Source organism: Nerophis lumbriciformis, linkage group LG20 (assembly GCF_033978685.3).
Source record: "Nerophis lumbriciformis linkage group LG20, RoL_Nlum_v2.1, whole genome shotgun sequence".
Classification (NCBI taxonomy): Eukaryota; Metazoa; Chordata; class Actinopteri; order Syngnathiformes; family Syngnathidae; genus Nerophis; species Nerophis lumbriciformis.
In genome coordinates, this window is record NC_084567.2 from 39560342 (window position 1) to 39585866 (window position 25525).

The window sequence follows — 25525 nt, forward strand, 5'->3', positions numbered from 1 at the left end:
AATTACTGCGTTAATGCGGCGTGGCATGGAGTCGATGAGTTTCTGGCACTGCTCAGGTGTTATGAGAGCCCAGGTTGCTCTGATAGTGGCCTTCAACTCTTCTGCGTTTTTGGGTCTGGCATTCTGCATCTTCCTTTTCACAATACCCCACAGATTTTCTATGGGGCTAAGGTCAGGGGAGTTGGCGGGCCAATTTAGAACAGAAATACCATGGTCCGTAAACCAGGCACGGGTAGATTTTGCGCTGTGTGCAGGCGCCAAGTCCTGTTGGAACTTGAAATCTCCATCTCCATAGAGCAGGTCAGCAGCAGGAAGCATGAAGTGCTCTAAAACTTGCTGGTAGACGGCTGCGTTGACCCTGGATCTCAGGAAACAGAGTGGACCGACACCAGCAGATGACATGGCACCCCAAACCATCACTGATGGTGGAAACTTTACACTAGACTTCAGGCAACGTGGATCCTGTGCCTCTCCTGTCTTCCTCCAGACTCTGGGACCTCGATTTCCAAAGGAAATGCAAAATTTGCATGGTTGGGTGATGGTTTGGGGTGCCATGTCATCTGCTGGTGTCGGTCCACTCTGTTTCCTGAGATCCAGGGTCAACGCAGCCGTCTACCAGCAAGTTTTAGAGCACTTCATGCTTCCTGCTGCTGACCTGCTCTATGGAAATGGAGATTTCAAGTTCCAACAGGACTTGGCGCCTGCACACTGTGCAAAATCTACCCGTGCCTGGTTTACGGACCATGGTATTTCTGTTCTAAATTGGCCCGCCAACTCCCCTGACCTTAGCCCCATAGAAAATCTGTGGGGTATTGTGAAAAGGAAGATGCAGAATGCCAGACCCAAAAACGCAGAAGAGTTGAAGGCCACTATCAGAGCAACCTGGGCTCTCATAACACCTGAGCAGTGCCAGAAACTCATCGACTCCATGCCACGCCGCATTAACGCAGTAATTGAGGCAAAAGGAGCTCCAACCAAGTATTGAGTATTGTACATGCTCATATTTTTCATTTTCATACTTTTCAGTTGGCCAACATTTCTAAAAATCCCTTTTTTGTATTAGCCTTAAGTAATATTCTAATTTTGTGACACACGGAATTTTGGATTTTCATTTGTTGCCACTTCAAATCATCAAAATTAAATGAAATAAACATTTGAATGCATCAGTCTGTGTGCAATGAATAAATATAATGTACAAGTTACACCTTTTGAATGCAATTACTGAAATAAATCAAGTTTTTCAAAATATTCTAATTTACTGGCTTTTACCTGTATACCTTGATGTTGCAGAAAAAAGACCATATATTTTTTTAACCGATTTCCGAACTCTAAATGGGTGAATTTTGCCGAATTAAAGGCCTTTCTAATATTCGCTCTCGGACATCGGGAAGCAATCCGCCATTTTCTCAAACACCGAGTCAAATCAGCTCTGTTATTTTCCGTTTTTTCGACTGTTTTCCGTACCTTGGAGACATCATGCCTCGTCGGTGTGTTGTCGGAGGGTGTAACAACACGAACAGGGACGGATTCAAGTTGCACCAGTGGCCCAAAGATGCCAAAGTGGCAAGAAATTGGACGAAATTTGTTCAAAATACGAGGGTGTGGGGAAAGCCGACAAAAATGGTCAGTCCTTTGTTCCGCACACTTTACCGACGAAAGCTATGCTACGACAGAGATGGCAAGAATGTGTGGATATCCTGCGACACTCAAAGCAGATGCATTTCCAACGATAAAGTCAAAGAAATCTGCCGCCAGACCCCCATTGAATCTGCCGGAGTGTGTGAGCAATTCAGGGACAAAGGGCCTCGGTAGCACGGCAAGCAATGGCGGCAGTTTGTTCCCGCAGACGAGCGAGCTAAACCCCCTGCATGATCCTGTAACTACTTGGTATCAGATCGATACCCAAATTTGTGGTATCATCCAAAATTAATGTAAAGTATCCAAACAACAGAGGAATAAGTGATTGTGGAGGGGGCGTGGCCTGCGGGCCTGCCGCGGAATGGGGTGTGCCGGACCGGCCTCGAAGACAGCGACAGGTGAGTGGATGGCCCAGGTGGTCCTTGTTATCTAATCACCTGTCGCCTTTATTAGCAGCAGCCGGGATGAGACATGTTGTTGGAGCTGGAGTGGGAGCCAGAGGGAGAGAGAGAGCGAGACACAGACGCAGAGAAAACATTTGCTGGAAATTTTTTATGGAAATAAAAGAGTGTTGTAACCCTCTTCTCTCCTGGCAGTGCGTGGTGGTCTGCAGAACCCACTGGAGGGCAACCTCCACAATGATTATTACATTTTAACAGAAGTGTAGATAGAATATGTTGAAACAAAAAACAAGCAGATATTAACAGTAAATGAACAAGTAGATGCTAGGATCCTGATGAGAGTGCGGAAATATGACCATATCACACCAACTCTCAAATCCCTTCACTGGCTTCCTGTTCCACTCAGGATTGAATTCAAAGTCTCCCTACTAACCCACCAGTGCCTCCATGGAAATGCCCCCCTCTACCTCAAAGAACTACTCACCCCTAAATCCTCCACACGGCACCTCCGCTCCGGACAGGCGGACCTCCTCCAACCTCCGAGGACAAAGCTACGAACAATGGGAGACCGGGCTTTCTGCTCCGCCGCTCCCAGTCTGTGGAATGCTCTCCCTGACCACCTGAGGGCACCACAGACTGTGGATGCTTTTAAAAAAGGCTTAAAAACCCTTCTTTTTTAAAAAGCCTTTTTTTTTAAAGATATATGCATACTAGTTTTAGCTATTTGGCTGTTTTAGATTTTTTTTAATTTTTTTTTTTATTATCTTTTGTTTATTTAATTTTTTATTTTAATACACTGTAGCACTTTGAGGTTGTTTAGTCAATGTAAAGTGCTTTTTTTTTTTTTTTTACAAATAAAATCTATTATTATTATTATTATTATTATTATTATTATTAGATTAATAACCAATTTTTTTTTTACAGCTTGTCCTTAATAATGTGTACAAAATAATAGGTGTATAAATGACACAATATGTTACTGCATACGTCAGCAGACTAATTAGGAGTCTTTGTTTGTTTACTTACTACTAAAAGACAAGTTGTCTAGTATGTTCACTATTTTATTTAAGGAATTGCAATAATAAACATATGTTTCATGTACCCTAGGATTATTTGTTAAAATAAAGACAATAATGCCATTTTTTTGTTAAAATAAAGACATTAATGACACGAAGACTATAAAAAGACTATACAAATGGGACCTGCTTGGCACTCAGCATCAAGGGTTGGAATTGGGGGTTAAATCACCAAAAAAATGATTCCGAGCGCAGCCACTGTTGCTGCTCACTGCTCCCCTCACCTCCCAGGGGGTGAACACGGGGATGGGTATGTCAGCAGACTAATTAGGAGCCTTTGTTTGTTTACATATACTAAAAGACAAGTTGTCTAGTATGTTCACTATTTTATTTAAGGACTAAATTGCAATAATAAACATATGTTTCATGTACACTAAGATTTTTTGTTAAAATAAAGACAATAATGGCAATTTTTTGTGGTCCCCTTTAATTAGAAAAGCATCAAAACACATTTTGGTACTGGTATCGGTACCAAAATATTGGTATTGATAACACAATTTTTTATATTGTTACATTTTTCACAAATAAGTGTGTTTAAGAAGATAATTTGTTGTTTCCCTAAAAAATGTTGGTGTTGTTTACTTGAGTCATATTGCCATCATAGTGCAGTCTACACATGTCTCTTATGTGTGACTGCCATCTACTGGTCACATTTATCATTACACCATGCAGCAAAAAAAAATTGCTTCGAGGTTGGTAAGTAAAACCAGAATTATTCCGTGCATTAGGCGCACCGGGTTATAAGGCGCACTGTTGAGTTTTGAGAAGAAAAAAAAAGATTTTAAGTGCGCCTTATAGTCCGGAAAATACGGTAAACTGCTTTTCGCACTGCAAAAAGTCAGTGTTCAAAATCAAGAAAAAAATAAAATAAAATGAGGAGTATTTCATTTGAACCAAGCAAAATTATCTGCCAATAGAACAAGAAAATTCGGCTTGTCAAGACTTTCCAAAACAAGTAAAATTAAAGCTGCAAGCAGCATTGGTTGGGCCCGCGTATTTGGCAGGTGCTAGTCCTAAGTGTCCCAATACTTTTGTCTACTTTTAGTCTGAAGTGTCCCAAGACTTTTGTCTAGTGTACCTACCTTGTCTGCATTGTGTGGGCATGTTGGTGCTTCCTGCTTTTGAGCAGCCATCTTAAAAAAACAGCAGCGCAGCAGCATCAGTGCAGCGGGTCTTTGAAGGGTCATAAAATCAAAACCGGAGCAGGTATTAAAAAGCTGTTCTATACTTTTATACACAAGGGTTCAATCTCTCTCCTGTGTTAGTTTGAAGCCTAAACGACAAACGCGCTCAGAGGAGAATTTTGAAGGAAGGTGACCGGTTTTTACAAAAATGTTGTTTTGAAGGGGGAATAGCAAACTTCCTGTTGATTTTTGCTGGGGGTTGTCAATTTATGAAATGTAGGTCTAGGTGAGACCAACATTGAGGTTTTTGTTTCATGTCTCTCTGATCTTCCCAGTGGGAGTTACAGGCAGTTTTGTCATTTTTTTCTTCCAAGGGGCAGTTTTTTCTCCGTTTTATTAAAACATTGCTCTAGAGCGCAATTTTTAAATTTAGGGTTAGGTTTTTTTTTATTAGATCGCAATTTCTGCTAGTCCTGATGTGTGTGTTCAGTTCGGTGAGTTTTGAAGCATGTTAAGGGGGTCAAATTACAGCTCAAAGAGGCAAAAGTGACTGTTTTTAGTAAATCTTTGTCTTGAAGGGGGAATTGCCAACTTCCTGTTGATTTTTGCCTGAAGAAATTAATTAATGAAAAGTAGGGCTAAGTGAGCCCTACATAGAAGTTTTTTGTTTCATGTCTCTACAACATTCGTACTGGGATTTATAAGCAGTTTTCTTTCTAGGGGGTGCTAGAGCGCAATTTTGAGTTTTGGGGTTCGTTTTTTTTTAATTAAAAGACAATTTTCGCATGTCCTGATGTGTGGGTCAAATATGGTGAGTTTTGAAGCATGTTAAGTGGGTCAAATTAGTGCTCAAAGAGGCGGCGGAATAATAATAAAACCATAGAAAAACAATAGGTCCTTATGTCCCATTGCAAAAGGACTCCCGTTGGGATTCCTTTTACAATGGGCCATGCGGACCCTAATTATTAAAACATTGCTCTAGATTGCAATTTTTAAATTTGGGGTTAGGTTTTTTTTATTAGATCGCAATTTCTGCTAGTCCTGATGTGTGTGTTCAGTTCGGTGAGTTTTGAAGCATGTTAAGGGGGTCAAATTACAGCTCAGTTTTTAGTACATTTTTGTCTTGAAGGGGGAATTGCCAACTTCCTGTTGATTTTTGCCTGAGGAAATTAATGAATGAAAAGTAGGGCTAAGTGAGCCCTACATAGAGTTTTTTTTTGTTTCATGTCTCTACAACATTCGTACTGGGAGTTATAAGCAGTTTTCTTTCTAGGGGGCGCTAGAGCGCAATTTTGAGTTTTGGGGTTCAGTTTTTTTATTAAAAGACAATTTTTGCAGGTCCTGATGTGTGGGTCAAATATGGTGAGTTTTGAAGCATGTTAAGTGGGTCAAATTAGTGCTCAAAGAGGCGGCGGAATAATAATAAAACCATAGAAAAACAATAGGTCCTTATGTCCCATTGCAAAAGGACTCCCGTTGGGATTCCTTTTACAATGGGCCATGCGGGCCCTAATTATTAAAACATTGCTCTAGAGCGCAATTTTTAAATTTGGGGTTAGGTATTTTTTATTAGATCGCAATTTCTGCTAGTCCTGATGTGTGTGTGTTCAGTTCGGTGAGTTTTGAAGCATGTTAAGGGGGTCAAATTACAGCTCAGTTTTTAGTACATTTGTGTCTTGAAGGGGGAATTGCCAACTTCCTGTTGATTTTTGCCCGAGGAAATTAATGAATGAAAAGTAGGGCTAAGTGAGCCCTACATAGAGTTTTTTTTTGTTTCATGTCTCTACAACATTCGTACTGGGATTTATAAGCAGTTTTCTTTCTAGGGGGCGCTAGAGCGCAATTTTGAGTTTTGGGGTTCGGTTTGTGGGTCAAATATGGTGAGTTTTGAAGCATGTTAAGTGGGTCAAATTAGTGCTCAAAGAGGCGGCGGAATAATAATAAAACCTTAGAAAAACAATAGGTCCTTATGTCCCATTGCAAAAGGACTCCCGTTGGGATTCCTTTTACAATGGGCCATGCGGGCCCTAATTAGCTAACCTCAATGAACCCAAACATAATTAAAGCTGCAAGCAGCATTGGTCGGGCCCGCATATTTGGCAGGTGCTAGTCCTAAGTGTCCCAATACTTTTGTTCAGTTTTCGTCATAAGTGTCCCAATACTTTTGTCTACTTTTAGTCCGAATTGTCCCAATACTTTTGTGTAGTGTACCTACCTTGTCTGCATTGTGTGGGCACGCTGGTGCTTCCTGCTTTTAAGCAGCCTTCTTGAAAAAACAGCAGCATCAGCGCAGCGGCTCTTTGAAGGGTCATAAAATCAAAACCGGAGCCGCTATCAAAACTCTTTCGCTAACTTTCAATTAGAAGGGTTCAATCTCTCTCCTGTGTTAGTTTGAAGCTGAAACGTCAAACACGCTCAGAGGAGATAATGTTTGAAGAAAGGTGACCGGTTTTTACACAAATGTTGTGTTGAAGGGGGAATAGCAAACTTCCTGTAGATTTTTGCTGGGGGTTGTCAATTTATGAAATGTAGGTCTAAGTGAGACCTACGGAGAGGATTTTGTTTCATGTCTCTCGGACCTTCCCAGTGGGAGTTACAGGCAGTTTTGTCATTTTTTTCTTCCGAGGAGCAGTTTTTTCTCCGTTTTATTAAAACATTGCTCTGGAGCGCAATTTTAAAATTTGGGGTTAGGTTTTTTTTTATTAGATCGCAATTTCTGCTAGTCCTGATGTGTGTGTTCAGTTCGGTGAGTTTTGAAGCATGTTAAGGGGGTCAAATTACAGCTCAAAGAGGCAAAAGTGACTGTTTTTAGTACATTTTTGTCTTGAAGGGGGAATTGCCAACTTCCTGTTGATTTTTGCCCGAGGAAATTAAGGAATGACAAGTAGGGCTAAGTGAGCCCTACATAGAGTTTTTTTGTTTCATGTCTCTACAACATTCGTACTGGGAGTTATAAGCAGTTTTCTTTCTAGGGGACGCTAGAGCGCAATTTTGAGTTTTGGGGTTAGGTTTTTTTTTATTAGATCGCAATTTCTGCTAGTCCTGATGTGTGTGTTCAGTTCAGTGAGTTTTGAAGCATGTTAAGGGGGTCAAATTACAGCTCAAAGAGGCAAAAGTGACTGTTTTTAGTACATTTTTGTCTTGAAGGGGGAATTGCCAACTTCCTGTTGATTTTTGCCCGAGGAAATTAATTAATGAAAAGTAGGGCTAAGTGAGCCCTACATAGAGTTTTTTTGTTTCATGTCTCTACAACATTCGTACTGGGAGTTATAAGCAGTTTTCTTTCTAGGGGGCGCTAGAGCGCAATTTTGAGTTTTGGGGTTCGGTTTGTGGGTCAAATATGGTGAGTTTTGAAGCATGTTAAGTGGGTCAAATTAGTGCTCAAAGAGGCGGCGGAATAATAATAAAACTTTAGAAAAACAATAGGTCCTTATGTTCCATTGCAAAAGGACTCCCGTTGGGATTCCTTTTACAATGGGCCATGCGGGCCCTAATTAGCTAACCTCAATGAACCCAAACATAATTAAAGCTGCAAGCAGCATTGGTCGGGCCCGCATATTTGGCAGGTGCTAGTCCTAAGTGTCCCAATACTTTTGTTCAGTTTTCGTCATAAGTGTCCCAATACTTTTGTCTACTTTTAGTCCGAATTCTCCCAATACTTTTGTGTAGTGTACCTACCTTGTCTGCATTGTGTGGGCACGCTGGTGCTTCCTGCTTTTAAGCAGCCTTCTTGAAAAAACAGCAGCATCAGCGCAGCGGCTCTTTGAAGGGTCATAAAATCAAAACCGGAGCCGCTATCAAAACTCTTTCGCTAACTTTCAATTAGAAGGGTTCAATCTCTCTCCTGTGTTAGTTTGAAGCCGAAACAACAAACACGCTCAGAGGAGATAATGTTTGAAGAAAGGTGACCGGTTTTTACACAAATGTTGTGTTGAAGGGGGAATAGCAAACTTCCTGTAGATTTTTGCTGGAGGTTGTCAATTTATGAAATGTAGGTCTAAGTGAGACCTACGGAGAGGTTTTTGTTTCATGTCTCTCCAACTTTCCCAGTGGGAGTTACAGGCAGTTTTGTAATTTTTTTCTCCCGAGGAGCAGTTTTCTCTCCGTTTAATTCAAAAATTGCTCTAGAGCGCAATTTTTAAATTTGGGGTTAGGTTTTTATTAGATCACAATTTTTGCAAGTCCTGATGTGTGCGTTCAGTTTGGTGAGTTTTGAAGCGTGCTAAGGGGGTCAAATTACAGCTCAAAGCGGCAAAAGTGACTGTTGTTAGTACATTTTTGTCTTGAAGGGGGAATTGCCAACTTCCTGTTGATTTTAGCCCAAGAATGTACCATTATGAAAGCTAGGTCTGAGTCAGACCTACATAGAGGTTTGTGTTTCATGTCTCTCCGACCTTCCTAGTGGGAGTTACAGGCAGTCTTGTTTTTTTTTTCCTAGGGGGCTCTAGAGCGCAATTTTAAAATTTGAGGTTTGGTTTTTTGATAAACAGTTTTGCCCTATATTACTGATGTGTGTGTAAAATTTGGTGAGTTTTGAAGCATGTTAAGGGGGTCAAATTGCAGCGCAAAGTTGCGGAATAATAATAATAATAATAATAATAATAAAACCTTACAAATTCAATAGGTCCTTATGTCCCATTGCATAAGGACTCCCTTTGGGAGTCCTTATACAATGGGCCATGCGGGCCCTAATAATAATAATAAAACCTTACAAATTCAATAGGTCCTTATGTCCCATTGCATAAGGACTCCCTTTGGGAGTCCTTATACAATGGGCCATGCGGGCCCTAATAATAAAACCTTAGAAATTTAATAGGTCCTTATGTCCCATTGCATAAGGACTCCCTGTGGGAGTCCTTATGCAATGGGCCATGCGGGCCCTAATAATAATAAAACCTTAGAAATTCAATAGGTCCTTATGTCCCATTGCATAAGGACTCCCTGTGGGAGTCCTTATGCAATGGGCCATGCGGGCCCTAATAATAATAAAACCTTACAAATTCAATAGGTCCTTATGTCCCATTGCATAAGGACTCCCTGTGGGAGTCCTTATGCAATGGGCCATGCAGGCCCTAATAACTAATAACAAGTGCACTTTTCTTGGTAGAAAATGTTTTTTGACCTTTTTGCTCAATATGTTGCAAAATATTATTAAATGTGCGATGTTTAATTCTGATCATAGTCATGAATAACAAATTAAAGGCAAAAACCACAAGTAGACGTATTTATGAGTGGATATGATTCGGTCGTGAGCCACACAAGATTCTAGGACTGCTCTTCTTTTCAGAAAGAGGAGTGACAATTCCAAAAAGAGTCAAAGATGAGAGAATAAGCCACAGGAGGATTTTACTCCAAAACAATGGGAAGCACTCTTGCATCTTAATTGAAAGTCTCCAACTGGCCAGGCCCCCAAATCTATTTTTAAATGTGATAAATTACAAGGGATGAGGCAGTTTTTTTTTTTTTTCCGGTGCAAAAACCTCGGGGGTCAGCGAGCGGGGCCAGGGGGAGGCCTCTGACTGCATAAAGGCTGGCGAGGCCATCAATAAATGATGAGTGGTGGTATACATGTATTTTTAACAGCACTTCCCTCTGATGTCTGCCAGCTCTCTCATTCTCTTGTCTCCTGGTGGAGGGCAGGCAGGACCTCGCAGTTTTCAATCGCTCTCTCTCCCCCCCACCCCCTCGCCCCGCTGGGGGTGGGATTGTCCGGGGGAGGGGAGGGGGGGCTGAGGTGAAAGAATAAGACTCGGTCACGTCGGTTAAGCAACAAGTTCTCACTCGATGTTGTTTGTCCGCAGGAAGTTGGAATCAAAAGGGATTAAATGCAACAAATTAAAAAACATGACGTGCACTGGTTGCCGTGCATATTTAAACATTGTGTTCATACAGCAACCGCAGCAACACATACACCGTTTCCATGGCGATAGCAGTATTAATTAGGATTTGTTAATGGATCGTAAAAGAAAAAAAAAACTACAGTTATATTACCGGTATATAAGTATGTTTATGGTTGTATAGTTATCTTTTAAATACTTTTTCTATTTTTATTAACTTTTCAAATAGAAATATTCATATAAAATGTGTTACTTGAGTCATGTTGCAGTCTACACATGTCTCTTATGTGTGACTGCCATCATATTGCAGTCTGCTCGTATTTTTTATGTGTGACTTCCATTATATTGCAGTCAACTCGTATTTCTTATGTGTGACTGCCATCACATTGCAGTCTACACGTATCTCTTATGTGTGACTGCAATCATATTGCAGTTTACATGTGTCTTTTATGTGTGACTGCCATCATATTGCAGTCTACACGTATCTCTTATGTGTGACTGCCATCATATTGCAGTCTACACGTATCTCTTATGTGTGACTGCCATCATATTACAGTCTACTCGTATCTCTTGTGTGTGACTGCCATCAAATTGCAGTCTTCACATTTTTCTTATGTGTGACTGCCATCATATTGCAGTCTACACGTATCTCTTATGTGTGCCGGCCATCATATTGCAATCTACATGTATCTTTTATGTGTGACTGCCATCATATTGCAGTCTATTCGTATTTTTTATGTGTGACTGCCATTATATTGCAGTGAACTCGTATTTCTTATGTGTGACTGCCATCACATTGCAGTCTACACATATCTCTTATTTGTGATTGCCATCATATTGCAGTCTACACGTATCTCTTATGTGTGACTGCCATCATATTGCAGTCTACACGTATTTCTTATGTGTGACTGCCATCATATTGCAGTCTACACATGTCTCTTATGTGTGACTGCCATCATATTGCAGTCTATTCGTATTTTTTATGTGTGACTGCCATTATATTGCAGTGAACTCGTATTTCTTATGTGTGACTGCCATCACATTGCAGTCTACACGTATCTCTTATTTGTGATTGCCATCATATTGCAGTCTACACGTATCTCTTATGTGTGACTGCCATCATATTGCAGTCTACACGTATTTCTTATGTGTGACTGCCATCATATTGCAGTCTACTCGTATTTTTTATGTGTGACTGCCATCATATTGCAGTCTACTCGTATTTCTTATGTGTGACTGCCATCATATTGCAGTCTACACGTATCTCTTACGTGTGACTGCCATCATATTGCAGTCTACACGTATCTCTTATGTGTGACTGCCATCATATTGCAGTCTACACGTATTTTTTATGTGTGACTGCCATCAGATTGCAGTCTACACGTATCTTTTATGTGTGACTGCCATCAGATTGCAGTGTACACGTAACTCTTATGTGTGACTGCCATCATATTGCAGTCTACACGTATCTCTTATGTGTGACTGCCATCATATTGCAGTCTACATGTATATTTTATGTGTGACTGCCATCATATTGCAGTCTACACGTATCTCTTATGTGTGACTGCCATAATATTGCAGTCTACACGTATCGCTTATGTGTGACTGCCATCAAATTGCAATCTTCACATATTTTTTATGTGTGACTGCCATCATATTGCAGTCTACACATATCTCTTATGTTTGACTGCCATAATATTGCAGTCTCCACATATCTCTTATGTTTGACTGCCATAATATTGCAGTCTACACATATTTCTTATGTGTGACTGCCATCATATTGCAGTCTACACATACATCTTATGTGTGACTGCCATCATATTGCAGTCTACACATATCTCTTATTTGTGACTGCCATCATATTGCAGTCTACAGTACCTCTTATGTGTGACTGCCATCATATTGTAGTCTACAGTATCTCTTATGTGTGACTGCCATCATATTGCAGTCTACATGTATCTCTTATGGATATTATATTGCAGTTTACACGTATCTCTTATGTGTGACAGCCATCGTATTGCAGTCTACACATATTTCTTATGTGTGACTGCCATCATATTGCAGTCTACATGTATATTTTATGTGTGACTGCCATCATATTGCAGTCTACACGTATCTCTTATGTGTGACTGCCATCATATTGCAGTCTACACGTATTTCCTATGTGTGACCGCCATCATATTGCAGTCTACATGTATCTCTTATGTGTGCCGGCCATCATATTGCAGTCTACTCATCTTTCTTATGTGTGACTGCCATCATATTGCAGTCTACTCGTCTTTCTTATGTGTGACTGCCATCATATTGCAGTCTACACGGATCTCTTATGTGTGACTGCCATCTTATTGCAGTCTACACGTATCTCTTGTGTGTGACTGCCATCATATTGCAGTCTACACGTATCGCTTATGTGTGACTGCCATCATATTGCAGTCTACACGTATTTCTTATGTGTGACTGCCATCATATTGCAGTCTACACGTATCTCCTATGTGTCTGCCATCATATGGCAGTCTACATGTATCTCTTATGTGTGCCGGCCATCATATTGCAGTCTACTTGTCTTTCTTATGTGTGACTGCCATCATATTGCAGTCTACACGGATCTCTTATGTGTGACTGCCATCATATTGCAGTCTACACGTATTTCTTATGTGTGACTGTCATCATATTGGAGTCTACACGGTTCTCTTATGTGTGACTGCCATCACATTGCAGTCTACACATATCTCTTATGTTTGACTGCCATCATATTGCAGTCTACACGTATTTCTTATGTGTGACTGCCATCAAATTGCAGTCTTCACATATTTCTTATGTGTGACTGCCATCATATTGCAGTCTACACGTATCTCTTACGTGTGACTGCCATCATATTGCAGTCTACTCGTCTTTCTTATGTGTGACTGCCATCATATTGCAGTCTACTCGTCTTTCTTATGTGTGACTGCCATCATATTGCAGTCTACTCGTCTTTCTTATGTGTGCCGGCCATCATATTGCAGTCTACTTGTCTTTCTTATGTGTGACTGCCATCATATTGCAGTCTACACGTATCTCTTATGTGTGACTGCCATCATATTGCAGTCTACACGTATCTTTTATGTGTGACTGCCATTAAATTGCAGACTACACATATTTTTTATGTGTGACTGCCATCATATTGCAGTCTACACGTATCTCTTATGTGTGGCTGCCATCATATTGCAGTCTACACGTATCTCTTTTGTGTGACTGCCATCATATTGCAGTCTACACGTATCTCTTGTTTGTGACTGCCATCATATTGCAGACTACAAGTATCTCTTATGTTACTGCCATCAATTTTCAGTCTACACGTATCTCTTATGTGTGACTGCCATCATATTGCAGTCTACACGTATCTCTTATGTGTGACTACCATCAAATTGCACTCTACACATATCTCTTTTGTGTGAGAGCCATAATATTGCAGTCTACACGTATCTCTTATGTGTGACTGCCATCATATTGCAGTCTACACATATCTCTTATGTGTGACTGCCATCATATTGCAGTCTACACGTATCTCTTATGTGTGACATAAAAACATTTGGACATATTTTTTTAGCGCCGTGTGTAATGTTCTTTATTTTCAATTGAACATTTAAAGTTTTGGTGTTGTTTACTGGCGTCATATTGCAGTCTACACATATCTCTTATCAATCAATCAATCAATGTTTGCTTATATAGCCCTAAATCACAAGTGTCTCAAAGGGCTGAATGTGTGACTGCAATATGATGGCAGTCTACACGTATCTCTTATGTGTGACTGCCATCATATATTCATCATCTAGCGGAGGATGAATGTCACATAACAAGAAGATAGAGAAAAAGAAGAAGCTTATCAACTACGGTGTCGGCACGGACTACAAAGGCGGACGCGCGCAATTTTTCAGGATTTATGCAGATCCCAAATACAGATCAGCAGGTGCCAGAAGGTAAGACAAGTTGCTTTTACATAAAATTGCGAAACAAAACACCAGATAATATGTCTTACTTTATACACACACCATAATAACACTCCTATGTTGAAGCACAGTACAATCCATCAAGCGGTGTGGCTTCATAGCTTACCAAAGTCCTACTAAAACATTTTGATAGATTTTTGAGCGCCGTGTGTAATGTTCTATATTTTTAATGGAACATATAAAATGTTGGTGTTGTTTACTTGAGTCATATTGCCATCATAGTGCAGTCTACACGTGTCTCTTATGTGTGACTGCCATCTACTGGTCACACTTATCATTTCACCATGCGCCAAAAAAAAAATTGCTTCGAGGTCGGTAAGCAAAACCAGAATTATTCCGTACATTAGGCGCACCGGGTTATAAGGCGCACTGTTGAGTTTTGAGAAAAATTTTTTTTTTAAGTGCGCCTTATTGTCCGGAAAATACGGTAAACTAATTTGTGCACTGCAAAAAGTCAGTGTTCAAAATCAAGAAAAAAAATATGACTGCAATATGATGGCAGTCACACACAAGAGATACATGTAGACTGCAATAAGATGGCAGTCACACATAAGAGATATGAGTAGACTGCAATTTGATGGCAGTCACGCATACGAGATACGTGTAGACTGCAATATGATGGCAGTCACACATAAAAGATACGTGTAGACTGCAATATGATGGCAGTCACACATAAGAGATCCGTGTAGACTGCAATATGATGGCAGTCACACATAAGGGATATGTGTAGACTGCAATATGATGGCAGTCACACATAAGAAAGACGAGTAGACTGCAATATGATGGCAGTCACACATAAGAAAGACGAGTCGACTGCAATATGATGGCAGTCACACATAAGAGATATGTGTAGACTCCAAAATGATGGCAGTCAAATATAAGAGATATGTGTAGACTGCAATATGATGGCAGTCACACATAAGAGATATGTGTAGACTGCAAAATGATGGCACTCAAACATAAGAGATATGTGTAGACTGCAATGTGATGGCAGTCACACATAAGAGATACATGTAGACTGCAATATGATGGCAGTCACACATAAGAGATATGTGCAGACTCCAAAATGATGGCACTCAAACATAAGAGATATGTGTAGACTGCAATGTGATGGCAGTCACACATAAGAGATACATGTAGACTGCAATATGATGGCAGTCACACATAAGAGATATGTGCAGACTCCAAAATGATGGCACTCAAACATAAGAGATATGTGTAGACTGCAATGTGATGGCAGTCACACATAAGAGATACATGTAGACTGCAATATGATGGCAGTCACACATAAGAGATATGTGTAGACTGCAATATGATGGCAGTCACACATAAGAGATATGTGTAGACTGCAATATGATGGCAGTCACACATAAGAGATATGTGTAGACTGCAAACTGATGGCAGTCAAACATAAGAGATATGTGTAGACTGCAATGTGATGGCAGTCACACATAAGAGATACGTGTGGACTGCAAAATGATGGCAGTCAAACATAAGAGATATGTGTAGACTGCAATGTGATGGCAGTCACATATAAGAGACATGTGTAGACTGCAATATGACTCAAGTGAGGAGTATTTCATTTGAACCAAGCAAAATTATCTGCCAATAGAACAAGAAAATTCGGCTTGTCAAGACTTCCCAAAACAAGTCAAATTAGCTAACCTCAATGAACCCAAACATAATTATTAATAACTAATAACAAGAGCACTTCTCTTGGTAGAAAATGTTTTTTTGAGCTTTTTGCTCAATATGTTGCAAAATATTATTAAATCAATTAAACGCTAGTGTCGTTATCTTTACTCGGGATCATGATTTTTTTTTTTCATGCTTGAAGTAAGAAATGATGACTTTAAAAAAGTAGTTTTATACTTGTGAGTGTTGATGACACAGCTTTGCAACACTTGATATTCTAGTTTCAAGCATGTTTTACTCAATATAGCTCATCAAATCTCAGCAACAAGCTGTAATATCTTACTGAGATCATTTAAAACACTTAAAACAAGTAAAACACTCCAACATCAAATCTGCTTAGTGAGAAGAATTATCTTATCAGACAGAAAATAAGCAAATATCACCCTTATTTGACATATTTCATCTTACTTAGATTTCACTTTTTGCAGTGTGCTACAAATATATTTGTGTGTGTGTGTGTGTGTGTGTTCTTGTATTTCTACCCTTCTTGAGACATCAACAAGGAAAAGTAGCTTCCACATGAGGACCGGTGAACAAGTTAGGTCCCAATACGGAAAACCATTGCATCTAACAGAGAGCCAAATACTAGAGTCCGTGAACATTGCTCCAAAGTCAGGTTTTTTTGGTTGATTTAATCATGTGTTAAAAACCAATTACAAGCAAAAAAGTCAAAAAAATAAAATAAAATAACTAAAAGCAGTCTTTTTTCTTACAACGTGTCAACTTTTTTCGTATAAAAATTGGTAAAAATTTGTCATACTCTTTCTGTTTCTATAATATTGCAATATTTTCTCGTAAAATTATTAATTTTCTTATGCAAAATGATTACTTTTTTATGCAAAATGATTACTTTTTAATGCAAAATGGTGATATTTGTCATATACAATTCTGACTTTTATCACAATATTGCCATTGTTTTGGTTGTTCTTGTAAAACTGCGACTGTTATTGAGTAGCATTCCAAGTTTTATCATAACATTGCACAAATGTTCAGTTTTTCTCGTAAAATCGTGCCTTGCGTTGAGTAAAACGACAACTTTTATTACAATACTGCCACAATTCTAAGTTTTTCTTGTGAATTTCTGACCTTTTTCTTGTGAAATTCCAACTCTATTTTTCACAACAAGCTTCATTATAGTTGCATAGTATGTATATATTATTAATGTTGTAAATACAAATCCTTATAGATCTAGAAAGGGTGGTGCTAAAGATGTAGGCATTTTTTCGGGGGTCTCAAAAAGGTAAAAAATACAAGAACGTGTGTGTGTGTGTGTGTGTTCTTGTATTTCTACCCTTCTTGAGACATCAACAAGGAAAAGTACCTTCCATATGAGGAGGTGTGAACAAGTTAGGACTAAAATCATGGTCCCAATACGGAAAACCATTGCATCTAATAGAGAGCCAAATACTAGAGTCCGTGAACATTGCTCCAAAGTCAGGTTTTTTTTTGGTTGATTTAATCATGTGTTAAAAACCAATTACAAGCAAAAGAGTCAAAAAAATTAAATAAAATAACTAAAAGCAGTCTTTTTTCTTACAATGTGTCAACTTTTTTCGTATAAAAATTGGTAAAAATTTGTCATACTCTTTCTGTTTCTATAATATTGCAATATTTTCTCGTAAAATTATTAATTTTCTTATGCAAAATTATTACTTTTTTTATGCAAAATTATTACTTTTTAATGCAAAATGGTGATATTTGTCATATACAATTCTGACTTTTATCACAATATTGCCATTGTTTTGGTTGTTCTTGTAAAACTGCGACTGTTATTGAGTAGCATTCCAAGTTTTATCATAACATTGCACAAATGTTGAGTTTTTCTCGTAAAATTGTGCCTTGCGTTGAGTAAAATGACGACTTTTATTACAATACTGCCACAATTCTAAGTTTTTCTTGTGAATTTCTGACCTTTTTCTTGTGAAATTCCAACTCTATTTTTCACAACAAGCTTCATTATAGTTGCATAGTATGTATATATTATTAATGTTGTAAATACAAATCCTTATAGATCTAGAAAGGGTGGTCCTAAAGATGTAGGCATTTTTCGGGGGTCTCAAAAAGGTAAGAAATACAAGAATGAGTGTGTGTGTGCGTGTGTGTGTGTGTGTGTGTGTGTGTGTGTTCTTGTATTTCTACCCTTCTTGAGACATCAACAAGGAAAAGTACCTTCCATATGAGGAGGTGTGAACAAGTTAGGACTAAAATCATGGTCCCAATACGGAAAACCATTGCATCTAATAGAGAGCCAAATACTAGAGTCCGTGAACATTGCTCCAAAGTCAGGTTTTTTTGGTTGATTTAATCATGTGTTAAAAACCAATTACAAGCAAAAAAGTCAAAAAAATAAAATAAAATAACTAAAAGCAGTCTTTTTTCTTACAACGTGTCAACTTTTTTCGTATAAAAATTGGTAAAAATTTGTCATACTCTTTCTGTTTCTATAATATTGCAATATTTTCTCGTAAAATTATTAATTTTCTTATGCAAAATTATTACTTTTTTTATGCAAAATTATTACTTTTTAATGCAAAATGGTGATATTTGTCATATACAATTCTGACCTTTATCACAATATTGCCATTGTTTTGGTTGTTCTTGTAAAACTGCGACTGTTATTGAGTAGCATTCCAAGTTTTATCATAACATCGCACAAATGTTCAGTTTTTCTCGTAAAATCGTGCCTTGCGTTGAGTAAAACGACGACTTTTATTACAATACTGCCACAATTCTAAAGTTTTTCTTGTGAATTTCTGACCTTTTTCTTGTGAAATTCCAACTCTATTTTTCACAACAAGCTTCATTATAGTTGCATAGTATGTATATATTATTAATGTTGTAAATACAAATCCTTATAGATCTAGAAAGGGTGGTCCTAAAGATGTAGGCATTTTTCGGGGGTCTCAAAAAGGTAAGAAATACAAGAATGAGTGTGTGTGTGTGTGTGTGTGTGTGTGTGTGTGTGTGTGTGTGTGTGTGTGTTCTTGTATTTCTACCCTTCTTGAGACATCAACAAGGAAAAGTACCTTCCATATGAGGAGGTGTGAACAAGTTAGGACTAAAATCATGGTCCCAATACGGAAAACCATTGCATCTAATAGAGAGCCAAATACTAGAGTCCGTGAACATTGCTCCAAAGTCAGGTTTTTTTGGTTGATTTAATCATGTGTTAAAAACCAACTACAAGCAAAAAAGTCAAAAAAATAAAATAAAATAACTAAAAGCAGTCTTTTTTCTTACAACGTGTCAACTTTTTTCGTATAAAAATTGGTAAAAATTTGTCATACTCTTTCTGTTTCTATAATATTGCAATATTTTCTCGTAAAATTATTAATTTTCTTATGCAAAATTATTACTTTTTTATGCAAAATTATTACTTTTTAATGCAAAATGGTGACATTTGTCATATACAATTCTGACTTTTATCACAATATTGCCATTGTTTTGGTTGTTCTTGTAAAACTGCGACTGTTATTGAGTAGCATTCCAAGTTTTATCATAACATTGCACAAATGTTCAGTTTTTCTCGTAAAATCGTGCCTTGCGTTGAGTAAAATGACGACTTTTATTACAATACTGCCACAATTCTACGTTTTTCTCGTGAATTTGTGAGCTTTTTCTTGTGAAATTCCAACTCTATTTTTCACAACAAGCTTCATTATAGTTGCATAGTATGTATATATTATTAATGTTGTAAATACAAATCCTTATAGATCTAGAAAGGGTGGTCCTAAAGATGTAGGCATTTTTCGGGGGTCTCAAAAACGTAAGAAATACAAGAATGAGTGTGTGTGTGTGTGTGCGTGTGTGTGTGTGTGTGTTCTTGTATTTCTACCCTTCTTGAGACATCAACAAGGAAAAGTACCTTCCATATGAGGAGGTGTGAACAAGTTAGGACTAAAATCATTATCCCAATACGGAAAACCATTGCATCTAATAGAGAGCCAAATACTAGAGTCCGTGAACATTGCTCCAAAGTCAGGTTTTTTTGGTTGATTTAATCATGTGTTAAAAACCAATTACAAGCAAAAAAGTCAAAAAAATAAAATAAAATAACTAAAAGCAGTCTTTTTTCTTACAATGTGTCAACTTTTTTCGTATAAAAATTGGTAAAAATTTGTCATACTCGTTCTGTTTCTATAATATTGCAATATTTTCTCGTAAAATTATTAATTTTCTTATGCAAAATTATTACTTTTTTTATGCAAAATTATTACTTTTTAATGCAAAATGGTGATATTTGTCATATACAATTCTGACTTTTATCACAATATTGCCATTGTTTTGGTTGTTCTTGTAAAACTGCGACTGTTATTGAGTAGCATTCCAAGTTTTATCATAACATCGCACAAATGTTCAGTTTTTCTCGTAAAATTGTGCCTTGCATTGAGTAAAATGACGATTTTTGTTACAATACTGCCACAATTCTACGTTTTTCTCGTGAATTTGTGAGCTTTTTCTTGTGAAATTCCAACTCTATTTTTCACAACAAGCTTCATTATAGTTGCATAGTATGTATATATTATTAATGTTGTAAATACAAATCCTTATAGATCTAGAAAGGGTGGTCCTAAAGATGTAGGCATTTTTCGGGGGTCTCAAAAAGGTAAGAAATACAAGAATGAGTGTGTGTGTGTGTGCGTGTGTGTGTGTGTGTGTGTTCTTGTATTTCTACCCTTCTTGAGACATCAACAAGGAAAAGTACCTTCCATATGAGGAGGTGTGAACAAGTTAGGACTAAAATCATGGTCCCAATACGGAAAACCATTGCATCTAATAGAGAGCCAAATACTAGAGTCCGTGAACATTGCTCCAAAGTCAGGTTTTTTTGGTTGATTTAATCATGTGTTAAAAACCAATTACAAGCAAAAAAGTCAAAAAAATAAAATAAAATAACTAAAAGCAGTCTTTTTTCTTTCAATGTGTCAACTTTTTTCGTATAAAAATTGGTAAAAATTTGTCATACTCTTTCTGTTTCTATAATATTGCAATATTTTCTCGTAAAATTATTAATTTTCTTATGCAAAATTATTACTTTTTTTATGCAAGATTATTACTTTTTAATGCAAAATGGTGATATTTGTCATATACAATTCTGACTTTTATCACAATATTGCCATTGTTTTGGTTGTTCTTGTAAAACTGCGACTGTTATTGAGTAGCATTCCAAGTTTTATCATAACATTGCACAAATGTTCAGTTTTTCTCGTAAAATTGTGCCTTGCATTGAGTAAAACGACGACTTTTATTACAATACTGCCACAATTCTAAGTTTTTCTTGTGAATTTCTGACCTTTTTCTTGTGAAATTTTTCACAACAAGCTTCATTATAGTTGCATAGTATGTATATATTATTAATGTTGTAAATACAAATCCTTATAGATCTAGAAAGGGTGGTGCTAAAGATGTAGGCATTTTTCGGGGGTCTCAAAAAGGTAAAAAATACAAGAACGTGTGTGTGTGTGTGTGTGTGTGTGTGTGTGTGTGTGTGTATGTGTTCCTACAGGGTGTCAGGTGTGCTCGTCTCGGGGTTACATTGAAGAATCAGTCCAAACGATGGGCTGGGAACCTAAAGGGGGGCCAAAGAGCCCCTAATTGGACAAGTGAGCCCGGTGCTAGTGAAGCCGAGTGCGGCCGAGACAACCTGCCTCGGTGACCACTCCTTGACATGCCATTTGCCTCGGAGGACCCCCAGGGCTGACCGAAACAGCTGCCCGACACAGTCATAACTCCGGGCCAAGACGAGGACCCCGGGCTAACAAGCAGATAACGAAAGAGCAGCGCGACAAAAGCCTCCTCGCTCCGATTCTATTCTCAAACACACGTGGAAGCCCGAGATCTCACACTGCGGAGCGGGCGGCTTTAATGGGGGGGGGGAAGACGCGGCGCCGGTTTTCCCGCCTCGCTCGCTATCCTAATTCTTATTTCATTATCAGACAAAGTGACAGTGATATATTTACACGGAGAAGCAGAGGAATTTGGAAGCAGGCTGTCTGGAGATCAGAGGCCTGGTTTATAGAAAGGAGGCAACACAAACAAACAACAGCAAAGGCCCCTGGTTCCGTACGTACACACACACACACACACACACACACACACACACACACACACACACACACACACACACACACACACACACACACACACACACACACTCTTGTATTTGGTACCTTCTTGAGACCTCTGAAAAATGCCTACATCTTTAGGACCACCCTTTCTAGATCTATAAGGATTTGTATTAACAACATTAATAATATATACATACTATGCAAATATAAAAAAGCTTGTTGTGAAAAATAGAGTTAGAATTTGACAAGAAAAAGGTCAGAAATTCACAAGAAAAAATTAGAATTGTGGCAGTATTATAACACAAGTCGTCATTTTACTCAACGCAAGGCAAAATTTTACGAGAAAAACTGAACATTTGTGCAATGTTATGATAAAAGTTAAAATTTTACTCAATAACAGTCACAGTTTTACAAGAAAGCTTAAAATTTGGGCGATTTTATTAAAAGGGTCGTAATTTTACTCGACAATATAATATTTATAAGAAAGCTTTAAAATGTTGGCAATGTTATGATATTAATCCGAATTTTACTTGTGACAAAAGTCATAATTTTACTAAAAAATTATCACTATTTTACAAGAAAAAAATTGGCAACATGGTGATAAAAGTGGGAATTTTTTATGACAAATGTCACCATTTTGCAGTAAAAAGTAATAATTTTACCGGAAAATATTGCAATATTTCAAAAACAGAAACAATATGAGAAAAAGAAATGAAAAAGTTGACACATTGTTAGAAAAAGACTGCTTGAATTAATTTTCTAATTCATTTTTTAATTTTTGGTCTGTAATTGGTTTTTAATCTTCATTATTTACTTCAAGTTATTACAGTATGTCTCTATAAATATACACATTTATTTAAATGTTTTAAATTAATTTTGGCCAAAGGGGGCGCACTTCAATATCTTACACACACTTGTTATTTCATATGTTGGCCAGAGGGGGAGCATGTTTTATCATATATTGCTGCCTTTGCACCTGTCAATGTTTACTTTTGTATGCACATTTAATCAACCAAAAATCCTGACTTTGGAGCAATGTTCACGGACTCTAGTATTTGGTTCTCTATTAGACGCGGTTTATGTCTTAACTTGTTCACCGGTCCTCATATGGATGGCACTTTTCCTTGTTGATGTCTCAAGAAGGGTAGGAATACAAGAACACACACACACACACACACACACACACACACACACACACACACACACACACACACACACACACACACACACACACACACACACACACACACTCACACACATTCTTGTATTTCTTACCTTTTTGAGACCCCCGAAAAATGCCTACATCTTTAGGACCACCCTTTCTAGATCTATAAGGATTTGTATTAACAACATTAATAATATATACATACTATGCAAATATAAAAAAGCTTGTTGTGAAAAATAGAGTTAGAATTTCACAAGAAAAAGGTCAGAAATTCACAAGAAAAACTTAGAATTGTGGCAGTATTGTAATAAAAGTCGTCATTTTACTCAACGCAAGGCAAAATTTTACGAGAAAAACTGAACATTTGTGCAATGTTATGATAAAAGTTGGAATTTTACTCAATAACAGTCGCAGTTTTACAAGAAAGCTTAAAATTTGGGCGATTTTATTAAAAGGGTCGTAATTTTACTCGACAAAAGTCACAATTTTATAAGTAAGCTTTAAAATGTTGGCAATGTTATAATATTAATCAGAATTTTCCTTTTTTTTTAAAATTTTGCTAAAAAGTTATCACTATTTTACAAGAAAAAATTGGCAACATGGTGATAAAAGTCGGAATTTTTTATGACAAAAGTCACCATTTTGCAGTAAAAAGTAATAATTTTTACCAGAAAATATTGCAATATTACAAAAACAGAAACAATATGAGAAATTGTTCCCAATTTTATAAGAAAAAGTTGACACATTGTTAGAAAAAGACTGCTTGAATTAATTTTCTAATTCATTTTTTAATTTTTGGTCTGTAATTGGTTTTTAATCTTCATTATTTACTTCAAGTTATTACAGTATGTCTCTATATATACACATTTATTTAAATGTTTTAAATTCAATATCTTACACACACTTGTTATTTCATATGTTGGCCAGAGGGGGAGCATGTTTTATCATATATTGCTGCCTTTGCACCTGTCAATGTTTACTTTTGTATGCACATTTAATGAACCAAAAATCCTGACTTTGGAGCAATGTTCACGGACTCTAGTATTTGGTTCTCTATTAGACGCGGTTTATGTCTTAACTTGACACCGGTCCTCATATGGAAGCTATTTTTCCTTGTTGATGTCTCAAGAAGGGTAGAAATACAAGAACACACACACACACACACACACACACACACACACACACACACACACACACACACACACACACACACACAGACACACACACACACTCATTCTTGTATTTCTTACCTTTTTGAGACCCCCGAAAAATGCCTACATCTTTAGGACCACCCTTTCTAGATGTATAAGGATTTGTATTTACAACATTAATAATATATACATACTATGCAACTATAATGACGCTTGTTGTGAAAAATAGAGTTGGAATTTCACAAGAAAAAGCTCACAAATTCACGAGAAAAACGTAGAATTGTGGCAGTATTGTAACAAAAATCGTCATTTTACTCAATGCAAGGTAACATTTTACGAGAAAAACTGAACATTTGTGCAATGTTATGATAAAAGTTGGAATGTTACTCAATAACAGTCACAGTTTTACAAGAACAACGAAAAAATTGGCAATATTGTGATAAAAGTCAGAATTTTATATGACAAATGTCACCATTTTGCATTAAAAAGTAATAATTTTACATAAAAAAGTAATAATTTTACATAAGAAAATTTATAATTTTACGAGAAAATATTGCAATATTACAGAAACAGAAAGAATATGACACATTTTTACCAATTTTTATACGAAAAAAGTTGACACATTGTAGGAAAAAAAGACTGCTTTTAGATATTTTATTTTATTTTTTTGACTTTTTTGCTTGTAATTGGTTTTTAACACATGATTAAATCAACCAAAAAAACCTGACTTTGGAGCAATGTTCACGGACTCTAGTATTTGGCTCTCTATTAGATGCAATGGTTTTCCGTATTGGGACCTAACTTGTTCACCGGTCCTCATATGGAAGCTACTTTTCCTTGTTGATGTCTCAAGAAGGGTAGAAATACAAGAACACACACACACACACACACACACACACACACACACACACACACACACACACACACACACACACACACACACACACACACACACACACACACACACACACACACACACACACACACACACGCAGAAACACAGAGCTTTGTCGATATACACCTGAGTGCAGGAATACACACTCTCCCAGGTTTGAAGTGAGTCTGGAGTGGCAACCCAAATAAAGCGAGTGAGGCGTGATGCCAGGAAGCAGCTTCAAACGGTTATCAATACAATTGGCGGTGCCAGGCGCGGCAGTTTAACCTCTTTAGTGTGTGCTAACTGCATGTGACGCCTTCTCCAGAAGCCGCCTTGGCTTTGCAAAAAAAAAAACAACAACAAAAAAAAAAAAGAATAAGGGCGACCTGAGCGGTGCTGAAAGTCTCACTTTAACAGCCAACCCCCCGACTCATAATAAGACCCGGGGAAAACACAACAAATTCTCCTACTTGCCAGAGGATTGTAAAAAAAAGAAGTTGTAAT